Consider the following 13,165-nt stretch of genomic DNA (forward strand, 5'->3'; position numbering starts at 1 on the left):
CCCCTGCATCGGCAGGCGGACTCGCAACCACTGCGCCACCAGGGAAGCCCACCTATTGCTTTTTTAAGATGTAAAATTACTGTTTTATATTTTACAAATTTCACATGCAATAAAAATGTCCTCATTGTTCTCTATTCTCTTGAATCTATTAATCACAGTTATTTTAACAGAATCTCCTATGGTTTTACCTGTAGAGTCTGTTTTTATTGGTTTGGTCTTTCAATCCGTTAATTTAATCTCCTTGTGTACCTAATAATTATCTCCTGAATGCCAGGCTTCGCACATGAAAAACTTGAGATGTAATATAAGGCTCTGGGTAATATTATAGTCTTCAAGAGAGGATTTACTTTTTCTTTTATCAGGCAGTTAAGATAAAGGTGGATCACAACTCAGTTTAGGATTGAACTAAATTGAAGTTGCATTTGAGTGTTTGGGCACATTGATTTATTTCTAGTTAAGCCTCACTCCTAGAGTGTAGCCTTTCAGAGGATCCAAACCAAAAAACTTTGTGCTTTTAATCAGGGATCTTCCTCTTTAGTGAGTCCTGAACTATTTTTGTCTCCCCAGTTCTATGAGTTGGCCAGTAGCTTTGTCAGTTACTCAGGCTCATAGCTGCTTATCTTGTTGGCTACTAATCTCAGAACAGCAAATTCCTTACAGCGAAAATCAACTCGGAATATAGGCCTCACTTCTTTGTGTTTCCCTTTCCTTCTCTCTGTGATCCTGGCTGCCTAAGTCTTTGCTGCCATGGTTCCTGTCAGTTAAATAGAGAAAACTTCCTTGGATTTTGGTTTTTTTTTTTAAATTACTTATAATGCATTTCATTATCAGATTGTCACAGCACATGGAATTGTTTTTCTGATAATATTAATAATAAAGGATAGGAAATACTTAACAAGCAAATTTAAGAAAATTTTAGCTGCTCTTCATGAGAAAAAGATGATTGGGTTTATAAATTAAGTTTGACAGTATATGGCTGCAGTCTTTAAAGATCACTTCAATATTCTTCATCTGTGGTTCTGTGATAGACAACATTCAATGAAATTCTGAATAAAAGCCAACATTTAAGTTGGTTCTCAAGCTTTGGAATAATCAAGAATCATGTGGGAATCATGCATTCAAGAAAGGAATCATGATCCCTTTCTTCAGAATTTCTACTTATAATTTGGGGGAGTGGCCCAGAAATCTCCATGTTAAAAAATAATCCCACAAATTGATTCTAATTCAATTGTTTCACAGATTAGACCTTGAAAAATCCTCATATAAGAGTTTGTAAGTTCTGACAGGTAAAGTTTCAAAGAAAAAAAGAGCTTTCATCAGCATTTAGCCCACACCAATCTTCCTAAGGCTGTGTAATTGCTAATGATGTTCATTTCTAACATAGGCAATTAATTTGAAATCTGTACTTTTTACTGGAGTGTGCATTTTTATTGTTTAGGGTTGGTTCAATTACAAGAAAGAGAAAATCCAATTTAGCTGTTGCTTAAATACAAAAGGCCTTATTTCCTTATGCAGTCATTCTGGATCAACTGTCCAGAGCTGGTATTACAATTCTGTGAATCTATCAGAGAACCAGGCTTCTTCCACTCACTCTGAAATTCCTACAGTGTGGTTCCTTGTTCTAGATGGCTGCTGGAGCACTAGTCATTATGTCCAAATTTCATTCAACAGGAAAGAAGAAGAAAGAAAGAAAGGTGATGCTCTTTTCTTTTGAGGAATACTCATGGGAAGGTGCACACATCTCTTCTACTTACATCCCATTGGCCATGCTTAGTTACGAGAGACATTGGGAAATGTATTGTTTATTCTGGGGAGCTCAGCTCAAATTTGAAATACATATTTCTTAGAAAAGCAGAGAGAACAGATATTGGATGACAACTAGCAGTGTCTACTAATAATTTTCTTGTTGGAATAAAGATTCCTGTTGAATTCCACAATAACTACTAATCCTGCCCTTGCTCCAGTGTTTTAGCATTTATACTTCATTATGTCCTTAGATTTCTACAATAACTCTGGGAAGTATAGGAGGTATCGTGATACCCATAGAGAAACAAGGAGACTCAACTTCAGCACGTTCAAGGTGCCAGGTGACTAACCCAGGGTGCATCTGGCATCTTCTAGCACTTGCTCCATTACCCAACAGCCCTTTGTAGGCAGTGGGTATCCTGGGTGTGTAAAGGAGAGACTGAGGCTCAGAGTCCTACCCATGGTCTAATGCACAGAAGAAGTCCTCAGTAAATAGGTAGATCCAAACCAGTCTGTCATGAGACAAAAAGGAAAGGCATTCCCAGGACAGGAAGGCAGGTCACTGTGGAGTCAGTGCATATTGACTCTGAGAAACAGTGCTAGCAACTCTCTCTGGTGTTCCTTTGGAGCAAAGAAAATAGTGGATTAGGTATAGCAATAGAGGAATTCCACTCAGGCTGTAACAAGGTTCTTAACACCTCCACCGGGGTGGTTCTAGAGAAGGCCAAATCGGAAGCCAAGATTTGTATCACTGCCAGAGTCCTTCTCCCTTCTCCCCTTCAACACAGGGAGGGAAATGAGCTTCTACTCTTACCTGGAGGCAACAAGGATCCCATCCCCTACTCATAGGGTTGGTATCAGAGGGGGCCTAGTGGCGAGTCAGGACTTTAACCACTGCTCAGGGTTAATGAGCCAATAATTACATTAAATAAAAAAGGTCTAAATACACCAATTAAAAAACAGAGACTGGCAGAATTGATTCAAAAACATGATCTAATCATGGTCCGTCTACAAGAAACTTATTTCAAATATAATGATGAAGGTAGATTGAAAATAAAAGGGAGACTGAAAGTAAAAGGAGGGGAAAAGATACACCAAAAGAAAGTAGGAACGGCTACATTAATACCAAATAAAATAGACTCTGGAGCAAAGAAAATGAGCAGGGACAGAGAGGGACATTACAAAGTGCTAAAAGGGTTACTCCACAAAGAAAACAAAGCTATCCTAACTGCATACCCAGCCAACTTATTTTTGACAAAGGTACAAACACTATTCAATGGAGGAAAGATAGCCTTTTCAACATATGGTGCGATTGGACATAGGCAAAAAATGAAGCTCAACCTAAGCCTCACAGGTTATATAGAAAAATGAACTCAAAATGATCACAGATTTAAATGTAAAACATAAAACTATAAAACTTTTAGGAGAATACATAGGAAAAAATCTTCAGGACTTACAGCTTGGTGAAAAGATCTTAGACATGACACCAAAAGCATGATCCGTAAAAGAAAAGAGTTGATAATAAGGACTTCATCAAAATTTAAAACATTTGCTCTATGAAAGACCCCACAGAGGACGCTGAATAACTCAGCACAGGCCCACAAAAATGGATCAACATGAGGTGTAGACTACTAATGGATGCTGATGGAGCTCAGAATACAATACAGGTAAAGAATGATGTATAATAAAGTGGACCCAGATAAAGCCCCGATTAGGTGTCTTTTTTAGCTGCCATGACCAGAAATTCATCGATTCCTTGGTACAGATTGACGTTAAGAAACAAAAGAATTAAAGAAAGTGAGAAAGGGAGTTATACCATTGAATATCATTTCAAGAAGCCAAAGTGACTGTAAGGCTTCAGCGCAGAAAAAAAGAGGCACAAAATTCCATTTGGCTTTTGAAACATAAGCACAGCCATACGCAAACACTCTTGTCCCCAAACCTCTGCCTGTAATGCAGGGTCCAGGAAGGAACTGGGTCCTTAGAGGATGTCTTAGACGAATCATTTAAATAGAAACCTTTCAGAAATCGACTTCGTTAAAAGCAGTTCAGAAGGTTGTGGGGAGAAAGTAAATATAGTTGTAGTTAGCTCTTCTGTAGAAACTCACTCTCCCTTTTCTCTGTAACTATGAGTTGCCATATTTATACATTTGTAATTAAGTTACACTTTAATCTTAAACTCACTCACTGTATAAAATCTATTTAACTAGACCACTTCTTTACACAAAACAAGTGTCCAACAGAATGTATAAATGGATTTGAGGAAGGGATGGGGGGTGCAGCAGAGAAAGGAAGAGATAGATGGTATGGTACAAGAAACAAAAGATTGCGGCAGGACCTATAGTAACTCTAACTTTGAATCCACCCCTCTCTCCCTCCCTCCCTCCCTTCCTTCTTTTTACCTTCTTTTTGCTTCCTTCCTTCTTTTTACCCCTCCTTTCCTTCCTCAACTAAAAAATCAGTTATTCATGATATAAAGATGATATTGTATATTTCTTATCAAAAGAATGTGAAAACTTTTCCATTCAGTATTACGTACTCTAAAAAAAAAAAAAAATTGACTCCTATGGTCAAGAATAATAATAATCATTTGTTTAATATTTGTTACATGCCAGGTGAAGTCCTAGGCCCTTTCCTTTAATCATCCTGTAGCACATGCAAGGTAAAAATCATTCTCCCTGTCTCACAGAAAAGGAAATGGCAATTCAGAAAGGCAAAGCTGCCTACCCCAAATCTGAAACCTAGATCGGCCTGAATGCAAAGCCCATATAAAGGGATCCTGCCTTGAGCATTCTGACAACAAACCTAAACAAACTGGTACTGTTTCACCCATTTTGCAGTAGAAAACTAAAGCTCAAGAAGGTGAAGCAATAAGCTGGAGGTCCCACACCAGCAAGTGGCAGAACAAGAATGGATGCCAGGTCTGTCACCTGAGCCTGGCATTCAAACCACTTGAATACCTTACTTCCCTATGTGTAGAGATTATTCTGGAGCTGGATGTTGCCCAAGTGCCTGAGACCTGGCTAATCTGCAAGGAACCAGAGACCATGGCGTCTTCCTTGACATATCGTTTGGTTGGTTGGTTGGTCTGCAGGTCCTGGGTGTGGCGTCCTAGTGTCTGGCTATGCCCTGGCCATCAGGGAAGAGGGCCCCTCGTTTGGCTCAGCACGGCATGTGGTGCATGACTGTCCCTTTTTCACTATGTTTAGATCGTATACGTTGACCCTTTAATTAACCTGAAAGGCAGCCTGGGTTAGTGGAAAGTACACAGGATTTGGAGTTAGTCAGTCGAAATTAAGAACACTGCTGTGTTTCTTTTACTCACTGCTGTAGAGCATGGTAGGTGCAACCTTAGACTTTAGAGCCTGGATGCCTAGGTTCAAACCTCATTCACAACATACCCCTGTGCCACTTTACCTGTCTGTGGCTCAGTTTCTTCATCTGTCAAAAGGGAATGATGACAATTGTGTGCTTATCTATTGGCTGTGAAAATGTAAGGAAATCACGTGCGCAAAAGTCTTGGAACAGTCCTGGCCCAGGGGGAATGTTTGCACTGATTTCACCTCCAGCCTTTGTACGGCACCTGGAAACTAGTACTGGCCAGTAGGGATTTCAAAAATGCAGGAATTAGCTGGAGCCTATTTCTTCATCTGCAAAAGGGCAGCTAAGTCTAAGTACCTCCTGCCACTGGCTTTTGAGAACTGCTTCAATTCACAGGTGCAAAAGCACCAGCTACCTTACCCAGCACATAGTGGGCACCCAACAAGCATTATTACTATGCACTTCATGATTTGAGCCTCAGCTGACTTTTCAGCCAAGTGGGTAGCATCGGGAAGTCCCCTGGTATTACAACGCAGGTCGCAGTGCTGTGTGTTCCGTGAAATGCTGTGCAGCTGTGAGTAGCTACCACCACCCACCCCTGTCTCCTTCACCAGTGCCACTCCCCTCCCCGTGGGCAACCTCAGGCTCCAGCCGCTCCCCGCTCCCCCGCTCCTTGGAAGCTGCCTCCTCTTCCCCTCCGCTTCCGGGCTTCTCCCATCCCTGCTATTTCCCAGCTGCCCCAGGACCCCGCTCCTTCCCCTGGCACATCCTCTCCCTGCACACATCTGCCCCACCCTCCCGGCCCAACCAGCCTTCCCGCTCCTCCCCACTGCCCACTGGGCTGCTGGCAGGAAGCCCTTCCCTCCTCTCTCCACCCTGTTCCCTTCCGCAACACCCTGTACACACGGGGATTATTTCTCTTGGCAACAGGTGTCCAGCTGTCAGACTTAGCCGAAGGAGACGGGAGGGGAGATGGAGAAACAGGACCTCAATGGAAAAGGGCCCCCACCAGGAACTCTTAAGAAATGGGGAGGGTGTGCATAGAAGCCGCTGCGCCTGGAAGGGTGCAGGTAAGCAAATCACAGACCTTAATCAGAGGATCTGGACTCCCCCATCCTCCCACTTCTTATGCAGACAAGTGCCATCAAGCGCCTCTGAAGCACAAGCAGGATGCCAAGAAGGTGCTGAAGGAAGGGAAGATGCCAGGGTGAAAGTTCACTTGCTCTGAAGACTCGTTTCTAATTACTTTCACTTTTGCACTCACCACCTTCGAAGTCTAGCACAGGACTGTCACAAAGATTAAATTAGCTAACACCTGTAAGTACCAGAACAGTGCCGGGCACATAGTAAGCACTATGTATATACTGAGCAATTGTACCGTATTATCATCAGCAATGATAAGAATGCATCAAAAGTTCCGGGAATGGAGGTCATGGATTTTGGAGTCAGAGACCTGGTCTCAGACTCCACCTGGGATACCTCCTGACTGTAAGACAACTTCTTTGAGCCTCAGCTCCCTAATGTGAGAAATGACAGCAGTGTTGTCTCCCTTGCTGCTATGGACTGAACTGTATCTCCCCAAAACTCATATGCTGAAGCACTAACCTTCAATATGACTATATTTGAAGATGGGGCTTTTAGGAGGTAATTAAAAGTTACATGAGGTCATAAGGGTAAGGCCCTGATCTGATAGGACTGGTGGCCTCATAAGAAGATGAAGAAAGAGATCCCACCAAGAGAAGTCCATGTGAGGACACAGCAAGAAGGCAGCAGTCTGCAAGCCAGGAAGACCTTCGCCAGAACCCAACCTTGCCGGCACTCCCATCTCAAACTTCCAGCCTCCAGAACTGTGAGAAAACAAACGTCTGTTGCATAAACCACCCAACCTATGACACTTTGTTACAGCAGCCTGAGCAGACTAATACACTTTGCCTTGCCTTGAATGGCAGCTGAGAGGTATATCCTCTCTAAGTTGAGAGACAAGAGCAGGTGATGTAACCTTCTACAGTGATATTCCTTCCAGTAACTTAGAGTTTACAAGAGCCCATGGTGGCTTCCGGGGCATCAGCCATCTTTCGCTAGCAGAGGGAGTGAGCAGAGAAAGAAGGTGAGCAGTCAGAGAGGCAGGTAAAATCGGGGAAGCGCTGCCTCAGATTCTGGGAAGACCGCCAGCTTTGGAGTCAAATCCAGCCCTGCCATTTACCACTTGTGTGACTTTGAGCCTATTATTTTATCTCCTTGAGAATCTGCATTTGGGGAGGAATCAAATGAGGGCGTATATATAAGCCTGGAAAAGTAGTCAAGACTCTTCTGTTTCAAACGGACAGAAACAGACTCAAAGCAGATTAAACCAAAGAAGGGACCACTTTAGAACGAACAACACTCTGAGTCCCCAAAGTGCAGGCTCACTCTCCACCCCGTCGACTGCCCCCTTCCTCTCAGCTCTAACTTCTTTCCTTTTCCCATCACACTGAGTTCATTCTCCTTCAACCCTTTTCCCACTTCAGCCCTCAGTTGTTGCCTTTACAGAGTTTACTGGATTTCCTTTCACCTGTTTACTTTTGAAAATGCCTGTTTTCATTCCATTCCCCCCTCCCCATACACTTGTTTCCACGGAAAAGACGAACCACAGAAATAAAAACTTCATAACCCTCTTGACCACTAGTTTGACAGGCTCGCGTAGATGTTTTGAACACTAACCTCCAGATATTTCCGAAGTTTATTCTTCCAGAAGGTCAAGCTACCTACAGTGAATGCATATTTTGAGTCCAAATTCCCGAGGACACCAACGACTAACATTTAAACATCACCTTCTTGAGAAGTTTCAGGAAACAGAATCAGATCCAGGCTAAAAGGGCCGACATTCCACTTCGGACCCCAGATTACACTCTGGAAACTCAACCTCTGTCTTCCTATTCACGTTTACTTCCTATTCCATGCCTGACTCCACTCCCAACCCCAAAAACATATTCATGCAAAGAAATTTGGTGTTTACAGCTACACAGAACTATTCTGGGTTCCCAGCCCCAAACACCCCATGCTCTCTCAACCCCTTCCCCAAGGGAAAACTCGGATTCATCCTTCAAGTCCTGGGTCAAGCACAGGGTCTCCAGGAAAGCTGTCCCTTTTCTCTCGTGTCATGACACTTTGCCTTAACATATCTTACTGTGGCCATTTGTCTGCTTTTCTTTCTGATGTGAATGCTTTAAGGTCAGAAACTATCTTAGTCACCTAGTTCCCCCAGCACATGGCACATAATAGGTGTTCAACGAATGTGTGAAAAATGAAACAGTGGAACATCTGAGAGGTTATTACACGTGAATGAGCCTCATACCTCATACCTTAAGACCTGCTGATGGATCCACCTGACTCCACTAATCTACTGCTACAGAACAAAAATCTTCAACATACAGTAGTTTAAAGACAACAATAATCACTGTAATACCTCTCACAGTGTCTGTGTGTTAGAACTTCAGGAAACACTTGGCTGGTAAGCTCTGGCTCAGGGTCTCTCACCTGGTTGCAGTCCGATAGTGATTAAAGCTGGAAAAGTATGCTGCTGGAGCAGCTGGGAATGAAGAGGCTGGAGTGTGGCTGGGTATCTTTCTCCATGTAGTCTCAAGGGCTCTTTGTGTGGTCTCTCTAAGTGGGCCAGTTTGGGCTTCCTCCCAACATGGCAGCTCAGGGCAGTTGACTGCTTATGTGGAGACTGGAGGCTTCAAGATGAATCACTACTTATGACGTAGACTTGGAAAGTTACGTATTGTCACTTCCGCTGTACTCTATCAGCCAAAATTGTCACCAAAGCCTATCCAGTTTCAAGGCAAAGGGACATAGACCCCACTTTCCAAGAGGAAGGCATCAAAAAGTTTGCAAACGCATTTTAAAAACACCACACTTAAATGCAACGTGGCTAGAAAAAGGACAACAGTGGAAAAACTGGTGAAACTGAATAAAGTCCAGTTCAGTTAATAGTAATATACCAAAGCTAATGTCTTACTTTTGACAGATGTAGCATGGCAATGTGAGATACTAGGGGAAACTGGGTGGTGAGTGTATAAAGATTCTCTGTACTATCTTTGCAACTTTTCTATAAACCTAAAATTATTCAAAAATAAAAAGCTGAATTAAACAGGAATGCTACACATCTCCTTCTCCCCACTCTAAAAGCTGATAGCAAGCAGTCTTAAACAAAGAAGCTCATGTGCATGCAGTTACTAAGTACTGGTCAAGCAGGATTCGCCATGCCCTCTCCAATTACACTATTCATGATGTTCTGTAATCATCCAGTAATATCCATCTCCCTTATTGGATGCTATGTTCTCTGAAGGACCTTTTCTTACTGTTCCTTTTATCCTCAGTGCCCAGCACAGTGCTAAAGTAATATAGTAGTTGGAAGGAGATGAAAATGCCAGTTTCGTAGCTCAAAAACAGTTGAATAGTGGCAATTAATCCGCAAACAAAAATGGAATGAAATGGATTCTCCTTATTTTATTCCACGCTCTTGCTCAAAGGGAATAACAGAGTCCAACATTCCTAAAGGAAGAACTCTTTCAGAAACAGGAGTATTGACCCACAGTTTTCACTGGGAGCTCCTCTAAGACCTTGGTATTCCTCATCCATCAGCTTCTCAAGTCCTCTCTAACTGCTTGTCTCCAGAGCCAACGCCTTTGCTGGGCTGGGAAAGTCTGTCTTGCTCTAGTAGGATAGCAGCCAGAGGCCAAGGGGCCTCCAGATGCAGACACGAATGTGCAGGGTGGGGTCCACGATAGAAGAGTAGCCAGGCCCAGCTGGAAGGCAGCCATGGGCGCTGCTGGAGCAGGAGGCTGCCGGCTGTGGGGGAAGGAAGAGGCTCTCTTGCTGGTGGGCCCCACCACTCTTCCACTGCCCAGGAGGTCAAGCAGATGTCATCAGAGGAATTTTTCCAGACTTGAATGGAAGCTCTAATAGGATTCTAACAGGAGACGGCGCAGAGGTCACAGTTTTGCCACTTTCTTTAGTCCTTTTTCTCTCTTTTAACCCAAATTTAGGAGCACCAGCAGCTGCCCTGGTTCCGTGTTAGGTTGTGCATCCCTCTGCAAGGCCCAGATCAGCAAGAAATGGTCACCAAAAGGACCAAGGCAACTTGCTGAACAGTGCTGTGCACGCTGCTTGACTTGGTCCTGAGTGGGACTGAGACATGGCTTCAGCCCACCTGAGGGGAGAAGGTAGGGAATGCTGCTCAGTGGCCGGAAGAGTTCTGCCCCCATCGTGGCTTCCAAGTAGCTGCTGAGCCAGATCCAAAAGATGTGTTGCCTGTTTCTGTGTTTATGAATTATCCTTCCCCGAACAGAACAGCTGGGGCATTTTGTTCTTCATTCTCTGACTACGGCTGGGCGCTCCAGCTTCTTGCTCTCCATAGTTTAACACACACAGCAATAAAACAGAGCCGTTTTCTGTGGTACTCGGCTAACAACGCAGTATCTGGCAGCCTCTCCTCCTTCGCCAAAGCCATCCTTGGGGCAAGTTCTCATTCAAACACTCTAGGAGTTGTTTTTAACCAGCAAGTCCCAAGGCTTAGACATTTTGGGGGCAATCTGGTTCTTATTTTAGCTGAAACCAGTTTATTCTCCTCAGAACAAAAGAATGCCAATAATTCAGCTGTCCTTTACATTCTACATCCCCAGCCAGGGTCTTCCTGAGCTCTGAGAAACAGCACGGCGTGGCTCAGGGAGATTAGAAATAGAGAGAGGACCTGGTGGTTGGCGAGGCATCTGGTTTTAATTAGTCTCGTTCTTTATTCTATGGGACCATGCAGCCAGGAGTGCACCAAGGACCAAGTGAACCTCATGACCTAGAGCCTTTGGGGCCAGACGTGACCACAAAGGTGCGAGTCACACTCCAATGAGAACTGGGCTAGCAGGGGAGAGGGCTTTTTTTGTTAAAGACCAGGAATGCAATACTGGATCAAGGCCTACATGCAAAGGAGTCTTCCTGCAGAGCATCCCTATAGTCTGTTTTTCTTAGGAGACCACAGGCACCAAAGAGGATTGGTAATACCACACCCAGTGATTAACCTGATAACCGCCTATAAAAGAGCAGGATACCCCAAGACTCCTGGATCCCATCACAAACCCAAATATGCCTGCCATTTATAATTATATCTCAGTATTTTGGAGGCTTTGGAAAGTCCTTATTTTTCTAGATGGAAGAATTTTTACTGTTTTAAGATGACTCTAGAAAAGATTACCCATGTGAGTCATTTTAGTTAGCCTCATCGTAACTCTCTCCAACTTTTTTCTCCCCTCTTCTTCCCGCCCTTCTTTTCTTCTTTCCCTTATTCAGTTGGTCAACATATAATCACTGAGTATTTAGTCATGTACCTGGTTATCCTGGGGCACTGGAGAATATAGCGACGTATCTGTCAGAATGGGCTCTGTTACGTTGCAGTAACAAACAATCCCAAGAACATAATGTCTTAAAACAACAAAGACTTATTCTCCCCATGCTTCTTACCCATTGTGGATTGCAAAATGATATGTGAAAGCAGGAAAATAAAGGGGATGTATTGATTATATCCTATATACCAATAAAATATCAGCTCGTCTGCCCACACTATGTCATTTAATTTCTACAACAGCCATACAAGATGGGAAACTGAGCTCAGAGAAAAATGAGTAATGAACTCAAGTTGACACCTGCCTTATAGTAGATGCTCTATAAACATTAGCTGCTTTTACTGTCATTGTTAGTATTATTATTATTACTGAAAAGGAGGGAGAGCGGTTGGGGGCAGTATATTCCACACAGAATTCCAGGTGGAAAAGTATGTTCAAAGCAGGGAGGAAAGTTAGGAGTGCTCTAAAAATAGGAAAGAGCTCTCCTCTGGCAGAGAGCCTTGAACTCTTAGGAAGTCTGGGACCACTCTGAGACTCTAATGAATAGAGTCTAATGGACCCACCCCCCTGAAACATGTACATACACACAAAGTTTGCACAAAAGCCCACCCATGGATTCCAGAATAATAAATAATAATGGTGACCATATAATGCTGCTGCAGTTGTGTTCCAGGCTCTAGCCTAAGAACTTCACACAACTTATCTCATTTAATCCTTATAGCAACCCTAAGAGATAGCTACTACTATTATTTCCTCCTTTATAAACAAGGAAGCTGAGAGTGAGGAGTTAAATAACTTGCCAGAGGTCACACTAAAGTGTGAGAGTAAAGTGACATTGCTGGGATTCAAACCAAGCTGGCTCTAAAGAAAGTACAGCCACCTACCACACCCTGCTGCCTCTCAAGACCCCGCCTCCTGGAGGGGTATTGAATGCCCCACCTGCATCCAGAGGAGACACTTGCTCTTACAAGAGCTGGACCCTTTGACCAATCAGTCAAGAGCAGGGGCTGCTTGTTCCTCTACCTGACGCCTGCAGACCAAGCCCTTTTCCCAGCATGACCACCAGAGTAAAAACCACTTGGGTCTACAGCCAACCTGGCTGAGAAATAACCAGTTCCAGAGGTGTTACTGAGACCCAGGTAAACCCTTTGAAATAATGAGCTGCCTCACTCAGGCAGAAAGCCCCTCCCCGCCCATCTCCTCACCACCTTTCCTGAGGAGTATGCAAAAATTCCTTTTCCACCTCCGAGTACCAGCTGTATTGGTGGATTAAGCTCTTAGCTGCACTACTCCCTCAGGGATGCTACCAATCCTTCTCCATTAAGCCCAGCAGTGTAACAGTGTAACAGAGAGGAGAGGCCAGAAGCTGTGGGAAGGTCTCAACTAGCAGAGACAGGTAGCACGCCCACAATTAATTACACACATTTACTGGAGAGCTGGTAAGCAATCAACGTCATCAATGATTTATTCCCTAATTTGCTTTGAGTATGCACCTCATAAATCCATAATAGAAAATGGCATTAAAGCACTGGTTAACTGTCAGCAAAAGGCAGGGTACCGATCCTTTTCATTAAAAGAGTGTGTGTGGTGAATACGTCCATGTGTTATATTAGATATGGTACATTTTTAAATTGCTTTTTCACATCAAAAGAAATGCTAGGAGTTTGGAAGAAGAAGAAGAACTGTAAATTCACAATGAGCGGCAAGAGTCCTGGCATTCC

Source organism: Lipotes vexillifer, unplaced genomic scaffold (genome assembly GCF_000442215.2).
Source record: "Lipotes vexillifer unplaced genomic scaffold, Lipotes_vexillifer_v1.1 scaffold1014, whole genome shotgun sequence".
Taxonomy (NCBI): Eukaryota; Metazoa; Chordata; class Mammalia; order Artiodactyla; family Lipotidae; genus Lipotes; species Lipotes vexillifer.